This window comes from Montipora foliosa, chromosome 1 (genome assembly GCF_036669935.1).
Source record: "Montipora foliosa isolate CH-2021 chromosome 1, ASM3666993v2, whole genome shotgun sequence".
In the NCBI taxonomy this organism is placed as follows: Eukaryota; Metazoa; Cnidaria; class Anthozoa; order Scleractinia; family Acroporidae; genus Montipora; species Montipora foliosa.
Genome location: NC_090869.1, coordinates 41,435,664 through 41,450,663, shown reverse-complemented (window position 1 = coordinate 41,450,663; position 15,000 = coordinate 41,435,664). Strand labels below are relative to the sequence as shown.

The following is a 15,000-nucleotide window of genomic DNA, read 5'->3' as shown; positions in this document are numbered from 1 at the left end:
AACAACTATTGATGCAAAAGTAAATAAATATTGATACATAGTTTTAAAGAAGAGTACAAGGAAGTTTTTAGGACTGTCAATCAAGAATAAAAACAATTTACCATCCGCAACAAAATCTGCAACGCGAAAACAACATAACTTTTGCACTGCAAATATAAAAGGTTACCATCAGCGAAAAGCATTTTGAGAGATTTTTGCTCCATACAATTTTTCCATTGCGGACGCCAGTGATCAAGTTACCTTTCATGTACTAACACCTGGATCCATCTGTGGCAAAATGACGGCAAGGCATCAGATTCTTGTTTTGTTAGTTTGTTTTCTTTCTTTTTTTTTTAAAGGTGGAGTTTTTACTATAAAATTATCTACATCAATGCTACAGCTGTAGGCAATGAGTTCGATTTCATCACACCGTATCAGAAGGCCTGTTTCTTCATGCTTTATTGTACAGTATAGCCTCTTTTCCTAATTCTAATCAAACATTTGATAGAGTTTGCTAACAAAGGCACCTTCCATCCTCCACTGATGTTCTTTTGGGGAATGTGATTTTTCATGTCTTACTGGTAATTGACATTTTAAAGAATTATTATTATTATGTACCGGTAATGACAATTCGCATCCACTGCCTTGGGTGGAGCCTCGGTGTCTAGATATTCTTCAAAGTACAAGTAACTGCTTTTACTTTAATTACCTTTCTAGAACATAAACACTCTCCTTGGTGGCTATCTATATTAATTAATTTATCTTTTTAAAGTGATATCAAAGATGATAGCATCATGATCAACTGATACTACTATGAATTTCCCAGTTGGTAACCATGTCAGGGTTAGTTGTAAGAACTAAGTCTAATATATAATGATCTCTAGGTGATTGCTTCACATGCTGAGTAAAAGAGTGGTCATTCACAATAGGGCTGTTTACATGTATGTGAGAGAAAATAAGCTGCGGCTTACATAAGACGCGAACACCCCGTGTAAATGGTACAAAATCTACGTTCATGGCTTTCTCAAGCTGCGGCTTATCCTGGGCGGGGAGTTTCCACTTGTATAAATAGTTCCTTTCCCGTCTTATGTAAGCTGCGGCCGGAGTAAGCTGCGTCTTATTTTCTCTCATGTAAATGGCCCTAATGTCAAGCAGCTCATTCTCTACTCTGTATGCAGGATTGGGTTGAATTGATTAATAAATTATTATTCTCCCCACCCCAGGAGACATGTACACTTGGCAGATTGAAATCAGGAGTGAGAAGAATGTAGGGAAGAGATTCGTCATTCATCTTTTCCTCATTACCTGCTATCCGCCACCTGTCACCCGCCACCATTCACCTGTCCCTGTCACCCATGGAAAAGTGCTGCTACCGAAAATGAGCCACAACAGTATCTAAAATAAAATATAAAATAAAATTCTAATCATCTAAACTTACCTCAAACAGACAAAAATTAATGGTACAAATCATTTCACTGACCTTGCATAATATTATGATAAATCCAAACAATTCAATAGACTTAACGTTCACACTTACTGTGGTTCATTGTGGTCCACACTTGGTTCCTCCGTTTTTTACTGACAGGCAGTGTTGGGGGGAGGGGGGGGGGGGGGGGGCAGCACACTTAATTCTTAGCACCATCAGCTCTACTCAAATCAAAACTACATTGCTTGGCAAACTCATCATTTTTACGCTGCTGTCAGCTCTATGCAAATAACAACTGCATTGCCAGGTGAACAGATTTTGTTTCTCACCATCATCTCCACGACAGGTGATAAAAAGCCTTACAAGACATGCTAATCCTGTTGTTTGTCTACGTTAGGGAACGTGATTGTTGCAAATCCCTTTCAACAGGAAATAATGACGTCCCAGGGTCGTCCCCCATTAAAATAAATTGTCTCCCTTACAATGTCTCTCATGGGAAGAGGGAAGTAAAACCAAGGAACTGAGTGTGTACCACAACTGACCACAATTAGCATGAACGTTAAGCATATTCAATGTGAAGTCAGTGAAATTTTGCACCATTTTGACTTTATTAGTTAATTTTAGGTAATTAAGAGACGTCTATATTTATTTTAGATACCATAGTAGCTCATTTTACAGTGTAGGTCATTTTCGATACCCTTGTACAGCTGTAGCTCATTTTAGATATCGATTTCCCTTGTCTTTTTCCAATTCTAAATAATCAATATACGACAAGGACTGTCCCACGAGTGTTTTCAAGTTTAGCGGGGAGAAGAAGTGTTTTGAGAGAGCCAACGTAAACTCCAGATGTTTCCATTGGCTTCCAGATGCCATGTTTGTGTCCCTCCGCAGGCCTTCTGATAGGGTGCGTGAAAAAATGCAAATTATGTGAAATTTGAAGGGCAGATTATGCCATTTTTTTCTGAGCAATTTTAAGCTTGTCTTTCAAGGTTTCTGGACAAAAAAAAAACACTTTTTTACTGCCCTAAACACATTTTGAACATAAGGGAACAGTAATTATATGAATCTTGGTTGACATTACATGTAGGTGGGTCAAGTACAAAAAATGAGGTCTTCTGGTACTATTGGTGCACCACGTTAAAAGTTGAAAGGACACAACTAACATGCCAAATGAATGATCAATAATTATTTATAATTATTCCTGTATGCTTCGACTAGCTTCTTACACTTTGTTTTTGTGTGCAGTATTATAATTATTTCTGAACAGATTTGCTAATCTGAACAAAGGGCATGTTTGTGTTACACCAATTGGCGACTCTTTAAGAATGAGACTCATACCAGGCCCCCCACATGCAAAATAACGCCTTGAACTTCTCATATTTACGAAATTGAAGGTAACAAAGGCTTTTTAGCCGCTTTCCAAGGTAAATCATCTTAAAACTGGCGTATTTGTGCAGGAACTCCTAAGAAACTTGTTAATTTATGTTTTATTTGTGCGTTCTTTTGTGAATTATGCGATTTTTTGTGAATTGTGCGATCTGATGCGATTTAAGGTCGATAGTGCGAAATCGCACCATCGCATAATATCAGAAGGCCTGCCTCAGGCAGCCCAGTCAAAATGTGCTGGAAGGCGGCGATTTTGCCGCCAACAAAAGTTGATTCAATTTGATAACAAATTAATGTGAGGTCTGGTGAATAGAGCGGAAAATTCGAGAAACTTTTTCACACTAACACAGAAGAGCGGGGTTACTCGGGCCTAGGAAAGCCTTGAACATGGGAAAAGGACCCTTGCAGTTTCCACCAAGGTGGCGTCTAAACGAGTTCGTAGAGATGAGTCCGAAATTTCTCAATAATTTCGTAAGATCTCAGTTATGTTGACTTGGACACCTATAGTTTTATACAATGTCTTTCTAATAAGGACTGGAAGAGTTTGAAAATAACTGGAAAATAACTGGCCTTTTAGGGAAAAAGCTCTTGAGTAGTGTTATCTGTAAGCTCAAAAAGAAAAGCTTGAAGTTTAACTCCTGTGTCAGATAAAACCATTTGAAGCCGAATTTTCAAATTATTTTGGGGGAACATGCCCCGGACACCTCTACCCGGCAAGGGCCAGCTGCCTACTACTCAAGCCATCTTGCCTACTACTCAAAACCATTTTGACTAAGCTGCTCAGAAGGACACAAACATGGCATCTCCATACTGAACACTATAATAATTTTGAGTGGGTATCCTTTGCCAAATAAATCTAGTACGGAATATCATACAACCCTGAAACAGTTTTCTAACTGTGGTTTTGAATCTGGTGTCTGTCAGGAATATACTCATTATCACTGTATTTAAGGCCCGGTTCAGACGCCACTCCACTCATGTGCCGAACCTAATTTAGTTAACTCCGACTTTGGAGCGACATTGGCATGACATCTGATTCAGACGGTGCACTGTGTGTTGAGCCAAATCTTTATTTCACCAGGGAGGAAGAAAAAGGCCTGGGTCCGATACCATATTTCAACTTTCAAGATGTTGACTGTGAAGGAGAGGATGCATCTAGCTCTGATTGGAGAATTTAAAAAAAAATTGAAAAATTAAAAAAAAATTAAACAACCTAAACTAGTGAGCAGCTCTCTGCAACTGTACATGTATCTGTAAAACTTCTTTCTTCTCAGACGTGTTTCAAGCAAACATGATTTCTTCAGGAAATCTTACAACTTTATTTACTGTAGTTCTTCGGTTATAAGACGCACCAAAAAATTGAGAGTTATCAAATTGAGAACAATTATCCTTACACAACTGGCATGTGAAAATGTCACGCATTTAAATTAATGATATATGATATACATAAAAAGAAAAGCTAACAGTTGATACATGAAATGATAAACATACAACACATACACTTTTATTTGAACCTTCCAACTTAATAAAAAACAAGACGCCTACAAGGGCGTATCCGTGGAATGCGCAAACAGTTAACACAAATTGTCCAGTTACAGTGAACTTCAAGTACAGGTAGACTTCGGAAAATGGCGAAAGATTACTAGAAAGATACATCTGTAATATAACTTAAAGTTTTTTGTTGTAAAAACTCATTACTAATGTTACTAAATTTGCAAATGCAAACAACGAAGCCCTATTAGCAGGTTATCAGGATACGGAATCTTTTATTTATTTATTTTTTGGAAGGAGACTTAATTCAAATCCTTCAGTTTTACATGCTTCGTTAACTCCTTTCATCCAAAAATTACAGGATCAGCCTTAAATCATCCGAAAAACTTATTACAAATCACAGTTCAACAACTTATCATCCTGGGTCAGTTGTTCAGAAACTGGGTTTTAAAACGAGTTTTATCCTCTACTCCCAAATGCTGTTCAAGGCTGATATTCAAAAAAACTTTACATTAGAAGAAGTCAATCTTGAAAAACAAAAATAAGCAAAGGAAAATGTGACCAAAAAGTTGAAAACATGAAACAAAAGTTTACGCTAATCCTGGATTAAGGTAATTGGCTTTCTAACAACCGGGCCCTGTAATCGACGTCTGGTTCTGTAATCCTGGTTTAGTTCCCTGCAAACTGTATAAATTTGCCGTGGCGAAGACAAGAAGACAACATCCGTGCTCTATTTCTCGCAATGCTCAAAAATTCCGTAATTGCGTGTTGTATAGTCCAGTCCAAAGTTCTAATTTTACAATTCCATAATCTTGATTTCAGTAACTTGGTACCAAACGTTCCACAATAACTTGAAATCTCGTTAAGAAAAATTCTTAAATCCAGTAGTCCAGTCCGGATTGAGATCGCCAAAACTCTCTCTATCATCGATTCAAAATTCAACAAAAGCTACAAGTAGTAAATAGTTATCAGAAACTACAACAGTTCGTCCTGATTCTACACTCGAGCTGAACAAAAAACCCAAAAAACCCTTGTCATCGTTTTCGAGAGAACAGACAAACAGCCGAAACTGTTCTGTGCCTGCCCCTTACGGCACTGAAAAAGTACCGTACGTTGTACAATAGTACTTGACCGTAGTCCTTGGCCAAGAAACTAATCTTAGCCAAAAGCCCGAGAAGCGATCAGGATACGGGATAATTAGGTAAAAAAATTGTGGGGATACGGGATTTTTAGTCTGGAGGTGGGGGGTAGAATTGAGGAGATACGGGATATTTTTTAAAGTAAGAACGCATTGCGTGTGGTAATGCAGTAACTTGACAGTGTTTTTTTCCATAACTGTCCACTGAGCGGCGTTTTGTTTTTTCCAGGAGATTCAAGTCCTTGCACAATATGTAGCTCTAATAGTACACGACATTGTTTGGTATCGTAAATCATTACGGTGCCATGGTAGACATCTTTGCTATATACCCTCTAAGAAGACATGTGGTTCAGTAAAATACTAAGCCCAGAACGATTGAAGAAAACAACAGGAAATCGAGAAACATTTGGCTTCAAAGCCGATATGTTGATCATTTACAACTTCTTTTTCACCACAAGCTTAAGCGTGTACTCTGAGCTTCTGACACCTTTCCAAGACCAATGTTACTAATTTGTTTTCCCTTTTCCAGCGGGGGTTAGTATCTGGATGGGGGACGTTAAAATATGCGACTTTTGCTGTCAGGAACATACGCCCAAAAATTCTATTTTAACGCTCAAAAATGCGAACAAAGCAAGGTACAGATTTTGCTAGGCTGCTTTATGCAAAACAAATATTGACGAAAAAGTAAATAAATATTAATATGTAGTTTTTAAGGAGAGCAGAAGGAACTTTTAGGAAGTGTCGATCGAGAATAAAACAATTTGCCATCAGCGAAAAACATTTCGGGAGATTTTTGTTACATTCCATCAGAGTTCAATTTTTCTATCGTACTTTTGGTCATACAAGTAAAATCGCAAAATCGGAAGTGACATCGATTTTAGCGGCCGCCTGTGATCAAGTTATACCTTGCGTGTTTACTGACAACTCACGAAACAAAGGAAACATCTGTGACAAAATGACGGCATAACACCTGGTTTTTGTTAGTGCGTTTTTTTTTCTTTCAAGTGTTATAAAGTTCGACAAGATCTATGTGCGAATTTAACATAAAGATCACAATCGTTGATGCTAGTCCAAGTGTCAGCTGAAGTTAAGCTCCTCCGAATGAGGTTAGTACTTGGATGGGGGATGGCTGCGAAGTCCCCGTGACGGCGATAGCTAATTCGTTTTTTTAAAACTTGATTTCATTTTTTATCTTGTTTGGCCGTTCAAAGCTATTTTCTTATTTTCTTTCTACGTCAAAACGGCGAACAAACTGGTTCCCAAGAAATATTGGAGTACGTATTCGTTCTATGCAAAATGCTTCTAATGAAGTATTCGTTGTATGCAAAATAATAATGTTCATAGTGGAACACACAAGTACGAAGCAAGATCTAGAAATAACGTAGAAAATTCTCCTTACCTTTAAAGCTTGCCTTTCTCAAAGAAAAAGCATCTATCCACTTTATCGAATAGTTTAATACTGAAACAATCATGGCGGGCGGAAAGATTCTATTATAAATGTTTGCTTTCACTCGTTTAACGGAAGTGTGTCACGGTGGCCGAGTGGTCTAACGCGCTAGCAGAGAATAATTGTGATGGTTTGGGAAGTATAGGAGTTCCCCTCGGGGCAGGGAAGTTTGGAAATACCGTAAGGAATATAGATCAGTCCACCCGATCGGAGATTAATTCAATATCCGTGGGGTAGGCACATTTGTGACTACCAACAAAAAAAAGATTCCAGCCCGGTTTTAAGACGTGGATGCCTTCGGCATTCCACGTAATTAATAGTCAGAGTTCAGACTTCAGACTTCAAGCGAAAGCGAATGGCGAAAAACTCCCACCAAAAGTCTTATTCAAAGGTGTTCGACAGCTGAATATCAACACGCCACCAAGGATGCAAATTTCAGTGCACAAGAAAGGCTGGATGAATGACGAAGGTACATGTATGTTTTATCTCCACACTGTTTGTTCAGAGAAGAAACTTTTCATGCCAGCGACAAACACGATTCTCGAAATTCGAAACAAGGTTTGGACGATTGTATTGTTGTCGTGGGTATCACGATACTGAGCATGTGCTTAAAAGCACGTATGCAAATTTCCATTTGTTTGCTTCTCTCTTGAAGTTGTTTAGTGTTCTTAAAGGTCTCTAAAAGCACTATTCTCTTTTTTAATTGACAACTAGTGTCCTTTTCTGGTGTTGTTTAAACTGCAAGTTCTTCTCAAATTGTGATCTTAAGATTTTGTTGCATGAAAATACTTGGCTATAAGACGCACCCCAATTTTAGCACTAACTTGACACCCAAAGACAGATTTTTCTTGAAAAAACCGTGCCCCTTATAACTGAATAACTATGGTAATCCAAATCTGATGTCATGGTTTTGGCCAAAATCGTGGCCGCAAAACATCGTTTCTCACGCCTTGCCCTAACATTTCACAGCAGCACATGTTCCCTTTCCAAAATCGGCTCAAACATTAATGTTTGTGGCCGTCATTTTTGCCAATCAGATATGGCTTAAATACAGGCATTTACTGTATGATTGTAAGCCTCCCTGAAGAAGACTTACTCTTACAGAGACAGCAGAGTGCTGCTCACTAGTTTGGTTTTTTTAATTGTTTACAATTTTTTTCACAAAAAACAGCAGCATTTCATTATGGTCAATCTTTTGAACATTTTACACCATTGTCTCTTCCTCATAAAACTTACGAGCATGAGAAACAAGTTCTCAGAGGGACTGATAGGAAGATTAATAAATTATCATCATGTGTATTTGGTTCGGCACATGAGAAGAACGCAGTATAAATCACCTGCCCCTTCAATGTCAACTAATGTGGCAGACCCTGTTGAACTTCAAGTTTTTGCCACACTAAATTAAAAGTACTGTTACAGTACCAAACTGATTCAGACGCCGCTCTTTTGCCGTTCTTAATTCCTCAGTTAGGTGAGTGGAGTGGCATCTGAACTGGGCCTAAGTAGTGCCCAAGCCCACAGGTGGGGGGATTTGACCACAAATTTGTGCTCCACAGTAGGGGCTATTGACATATACAAAAAAAAGGAAATGTCAAATGCCTGTGGGTATGCTCACCCTCCCCTGGGTCAGGGAAAACATTGATAGGTGCATAACTGCTGAATAGACCTTTCTACAGATACGGCGGCCAGTTTGATTTCTATTGTTTCAAATAGCTATTATGGGTTGCCCATGGGGCAAATACATATTATTTTGCCCCCAGAGCATCCCATGTCTTTCGAAACAATAAGAAACAAAATGACCGCCGTATCTGCAAAACGGTCTATGGACCGGGCTATGTAGATTGAAAACCGTGCCACCTTTGTTAGCACTCGGTGGTATTCTTTGAAGAACGAGTCAGAATACAATACTTGCTATTCTTATGCAAATTGCTTTCTAATCGTTTCTTTCCGACAAAAAGAACTTCTGCGGGTTAGGTCAGTACAGTATTGTAACGACGGAGAAAATATTTCTAAGGCTACTTCGATAGCCGGGTATTCTGATGTTATTCCGTACCAGCTAGTATCAAATTGTAGAACAAAAACCTCACCTTGTTTATTTGAAGCGCCGTTCCCTTCTTCCAAAATCCTCGATCTATCATCTTATCCTGCACATGCAGTTTTCACGACCTTTGAATTTGATGACAAAACGAAAACATGGTTGCCTGAATGAACGATCCCACAGTGCATTTTGAGCCTGATCACGTGACAAAAAAAGGACTTTAATCTTTTTAAAATTGAAAATATATGCTCCCTTGTTTACCAAGACGGGAAAGGAACTCTTGTTCATGCTACCGCAAAAGTTTGCATAAGGGGACATGCAATATATTTTTAAAAAGTTTCCTTCCCTTCTGGTTCGTGGGCGGACAGGAGATCCGATGAAAAAACATCGACGGTTTTGTGTCACATGCTTTCATTCACTTCCATCGATCGACAAGGAGATCGGGTGAGCCCCATTACCACTTTTCTCAGGAACTTGTGTTAAAAACCACTGCAAAAGATTATAGATTAATCTTTAGAATAACTTGGGGAGCCAAAAACAGGAAAAACCCCTCTTGAGTCAAATCTAAATCCTTCTGGGATTAGGCAGAGCTGAGGCCACATGGCGTTGATAGTTGTGCAAATCAGTATTAATTACGATATGTTTATTTCTATAATTTCATGTAAATAGTATTTTTTATTGGAACCACAGTCTCCTTACCCTGGCTGCCAGAGGTTTTTCTCTCTCAGAGCGTCGGAATAGGCTTCGCGACTCGCCATTCCATCGCTCTAGGAGAGAAAACATCTCTGGCATCCAGGGTACAGTCTCCTGTTTTTCCCTGAAATATTGTTATGTTACAACGTTGGTTATAAGCAGCTGTACATTAGACACTTAATGTAATGTACATGTATGGCCTGAGGGAAACCGTTAGTTTTGTTTTCCCAGTGAAGGTTTTGTTGAGTGAAAGTCTAGGTACATACATGTACAGGGTGTACATGTATATAACAGAACACTTTGATAGAACAACAGGTACACCTGTAAATTACATCCGAGCTATTAATAACAAACATACCCCTCTCCTCTCTCCATGTTTCATTTATGGGTTGGTAAAATTCATATGTTATGTCTGTGTTACAACAGTATTTTATGACCATTTTGAAGGTAATGTGCTGTCATAAATTTGAGAATACCATCATCATCATCGTGATCAATCCAATTTTGATCCGGGTTTCTCCCTGTAAACGGGGGTGGCCGGATTTACCCCTGTAAAAATAATAATTATTAAAATAGTGATACGTATTATACATGCATTGTATCTATTTTGAATTTAAGGTATTAACCCAGTTGCTAATGCCTATTATTCTTGCCATAAATTGTAAATCTTGCGTTATTACATTGTTCACTCTGAGGTAGCCTAAATTTGATGCTTATTTTAACAGGCTTTCATGTACTGTAAGTTGGGAAATACAGAAGAATGGTATTTTCTTTTCTTCACTTTAGAGAGTTTTTCAAGAGTGGAAACACAAAAGTCTTCTATGATTGACAAGGATCCAACAGCAAAAGAAACCACACCCTTTACATCAATGCATGTCTTTTCTGCAGTAGACATAATTACCATTGCTGGGCTTGCATGCTCTAGAAGGAAGGAAACAAGTCACGGTAATGATCAGACATTAATAGCAATGGTGATTAGTAGTATTTACTGGGGGTTGCTAAACACAGGAATGTACATGTAACAGAACGGACTGGAACAGGGCAATAAAGCATAAATGAACAATTTAAAAGACTGCTCGCAGTCCGTTCTGAGTCAGTTGAACCGCCCTCTTTAGTCAGTAGGGACTTTAAGATAGTACACGACGGTAGACTGGGACGGTTAGATGAGTGTCACGTCACGTAAAATCTCCGTGACATTTGATGGTGGAATCTACGGTGAAAACGGTAGGAATTCATCCATACTTATTCGCACTATTTTAGTCTTTTCCTTTATTATGCATTGAAAACTGATCACCCAATGGGTTAAATGTGTATTTGGTTGTGTCTGTCTTGATTTATCCATCGCTGAAATGAAAAAATCGAGCGAAAATTCTGAGTTCATTCAAAGACTGTAGACATCACTCGGCCACATTGCGGCTCAAACCAAAATTTGCTTGTTCTCAGTGTAGCGTTATCCATAATCCACCATGACACAGGAGGAAAGCAGAAAAGAAAGGTAAAGAGATAACTGTAGCCGCATTTTTTGTTTATGAACCAATTCCCCTTAGCGGATTTACTCTCGCTAGAATCCAAGGAATCTAAACAAAATGGTTTAAATTCCCAGTAAGGATAAAGAGGATTCACTGATTCATATTCATGGTATAAAATAAGAAATTCCTCGTCGCTAATTGAACCTTCTGAAAAAGAAATTACAAGAGAATTTCTCGCCTCTTCAAAAGACATGTTTATTCCACCGTCCTACGGTCGTGTTGGCCGAATCTCAAGTTAAAAATTTTCGCGCCTTTCTACCATACTCGTCCAAAGTCTCCGGTATGCGCATCCAACCGTCCCAGCCTACTGTTGTCCACTATCTTAAAGTCGCTAGAGACACAAGCAAGCCCAGGGGAGAATGGTGATAGAGCCAGATATAGGGACTGCACGCTCTTCTGTAACCGACGCATTTAGAAGCTAATTAGTGAATGTGATATCACAGATGGTTCTGCTTCTTTTATTTGCTTAATGTAAATAGACACTCAAAATAACTACAGTAACAGCATCAATCAACTATTCTGAAAGGAAACTGCAGAAAAAGTACTGTATTTACTTTGAATTTAATGAGCAACACTCCAAAAAAGGGCAGTAAAAAGCTATTAAAGAGAGGTAGAAATCCTAAGCAGAGAGAGGCCACAGATTTTTGCCAGATTTGCAGAATGAATGTTAAATTGAATATTGGAGTGTTTTGGCAAGTTTTGACGGTGTGATGTTCTTCTACAACTATCAAGCACAAATTCTTGTTTAGCAAGGACAACTCATCTATCATTAAAACAGTGAACTCAGGAGACAGAGCTTGTTCTGCAGAAAAGATGACTCAATACTTGTTTGAAGCCATGTCCTTTTAATAAACAAATTCCCCTTCTTTTCAAAGGCAACTATTTAGACCCATAGATAATCGTTTGACGGAATCTTGTCTTAGTGATGCTGCAACAAGGATCGATTACCACTATGGATGGTGTTTGATTTGGGTCCCTGTATCCTTTGAGACGACAAAGCCCTCATAACTATTGATCTTGCCAAAACAAGTTGGTAGCACAGCCATAACCTAACATACTTGGCCAATAGAAGAGCTTTGACCGCATTAGTTTCTGCTCTTGTTTGGGTTCACTGTGAAAGCCATTCGAAGTGAAAAGTCATAGAAACTGCAAAAGCGATACATGTATCATGCTTATCTTTTCCCAGGAAAAATTGAGGACAGATTGGCGTCACAATCTGACAACAAGTAATTAATTCATCCAAAAAATCTGACATCGGTCCATTGTTGGTTACAAAAAATTGTGCAGTCCCTATAATTATTTCACCGGTAGGTACAAAACACAGGTCACAGGTCATTGTTTTACCAACACAGACAGCATCCTAAACATTCATAAAAGGGTAAAAGTTAAGAATCCGATCCCACCAATGCTTCCGCCAACGCGTCGGCCGACTGTCGACCGACACGTTGGCTGATGTTTAATCTTATAACCTATAAGATGCGTTGGTGGTGCGTCGGTGGCGCGTTGGTGGCGTGTTGGTGACTCATTAGGGCCGTATTGAATTGTTGAAAACCTCAACATACCTTTTTCAAACTGAACAGAAATGTCTTCGACGGAAAACTTTCACTTTTGACTGCCATCTTGTATTTCGTGATATTAGAACCCAGTTCCCATTACGACAAGTGTTATTAGTTCTAACCCAGTTTTCACTCTGGCAAAGTGTTATCAGAACCCAGTTTTCACTATGCCAAACACGTTACCCAAGACTTCGTCTTTATCAGCATTTATATATATTATTACAGGGCTTCTAAGAGGGTGCGAAAAAAAATTGCACATGCGGGACTTTGAAGTATCATTATGATAACAATTCTGATAACAAGGAAAGTTATGGCTTCTCATCAGTATTTTTTTTTTTTGCAATCTATTAGCATAAAACGTTACATAGTAAACTTTTTTATCCTACACTGTATAATGTCTCGCCAGTCTCTCCATTGAAGACCCTGTGTTGTGCAGCCTTCGGTGCTAAAGACTCCCTAAAGTATTTTCCTTCAAAAGGGATTGGAATGTCTGCTAAACCATTTGAACATAAAATTATCTTAAATAATTAAGCCATTAATAATAGTAATACAAACGTTCTTTTATGGCTCATCTCCTCAACTCAATGAGCCTTACAACAATTTTATCACTAAATAAACTCCCTATCTAATCAAAACCAAAATAACAAATTACAAACATAAAAAAGACTCAAAAAAGATATGTTTTAAATTCAGTTTTAACACAGTGTGAAGTCCTCATTTTTAAAACGTTCTCAGGCAAAGAGTTCCATAGTTTTGGTGCTGCGAACAAAAAAGCTCTGCCACCATACATGTAACTGTCACTTCTAATCTTTTGAGGATGGAGTAGTAAGTGTGACGATGATCTTAAAATTCTTGACAGATGGTACTCATCAATAGACCTAATCGGCTAACTCAATGTTGTACCCAATTCAAATCTCCCGGGATTAAGAATCTTTGTGTGTTGTATTTGCATAATAATGGAGCATTCATATTAAATGATATGGAAATACAGTGTACCAGGAACAAAACGTTTCATTCCCAAAGGGTTTTAATTGGGTACAACTTTGAGTTAGCCGATTAGGTCTATTAAGTTAAAGGCATCAAATAGTTTGCTGACTGGCATGCAGGGCCTTGTAAGTTTAAAAAGGATCTTGAATTTAGTTCTCTTCTCAACTGGGAGCCAATGTAATATTATTACACATGTAATACTGAATTAACATCCGTCTGAGAATTGTAATTCGCATTATACTTGCATTCAGAGCTGCATGTACATGTACTACATGCATGTTCACCGCATGGAAGTTAGAAAACAGTGTAACACACGTTTTAGGTAAGGCCTTGTCATACTCCTGCACTCTTCCTTATAAAAGCCATTTACTGTAGTCAAAGATTTGAGTGACTGTTCAGTGGTCTGGGTCGTACACTGTAGGATTTTCTACCAGGTATTGACCATTTTAGCTACATTATACCTGGGGCAGGTTGCTCGAAGCCTGGTCAGCGCTTACCGTTGGTTAAGAGGTATCAAAACCCATAGGTTTCCATGGTGATTTAACACTGGTTAGCACTACCCATGCTTCGAGCAACCCAGGCGTGGTCTTAATCGAGCCACAGTAGAGGTGTCTTGGTGTGAGTCATTGACCAAATGAAGTCTGGACATTTTACCTTTTCATATTTTCCTATTTTTCAAGGTCGTTGTCGCCTGATTAAGTCATGATCTGTTACTTGATTGCACTAGCCTTTGATTCACAGAATATTTTTCGTGGATCTAAAATGGCTTGCTGTGTCATGTAACTTATATTATTAATTTTTATTACTTTATGTTCAGTTGTATCACCCATACTACTTTCCAATCATTATTTGTCATCCTTACATGTATGTTGTATGCAGATCATAAGTATAATTTAACTGTTCTCTGTAAGTTGAAAAAAATTATGTTAATGCCACGACTACTGCTACACTGTTATCATCACTATTTACATTTCTACTACATAGACTTGATATCATTGTTGTGTAACTCAACAGAACCGTGTTCTCTGAAAAGTGATTAAATTTGGTGCATTCTATCAGTGGAGTTTGGGTTGATTTGTCAATCGTACACCATATTACCCCCCTCCCCTCCCTTGCGTGATTGTTGAGGATTGAGTATTTTGCAACCTCCAGAATCTTTGCAATCACATTTCCCCACCTATAGTTGTAAATTATCAGCTGACATCCTATATTCTGCTGGGGAAAATTTGTTCAGCAAGCTGTAAACGATCAAACAGCTGCCAATATCAATGTAGCAGGTAAATGCTTGCCCATGTGAATCCCCATTACAGTATGTGAAGATTTGACTGAT

General features: G+C 38.4%; 1 long non-coding RNA gene across 2 annotated transcripts in view; it reads right to left on the bottom strand.

Annotated features, from left to right (window-relative positions):
- The window catches only part of LOC137977734 (uncharacterized), a 24,238-nt gene extending 15,152 nt beyond the window's left edge, over positions 1-9,086 (bottom strand). The window contains exons 1-2 of one of the 2 annotated variants that reach the window (XR_011117873.1): positions 8,955-9,070; positions 1,285-1,374 (exon numbers count right to left, since the gene is read on the bottom strand). This is a non-coding gene — a long non-coding RNA (uncharacterized lncRNA). Of the gene's footprint in view, positions 1-1,284; positions 1,375-8,954 lie in introns of both variants that reach the window. The other variant, XR_011117874.1, reaches the window with a different exon arrangement.
- Between the last annotated feature and the right edge of the window lie 5,914 nt (positions 9,087-15,000).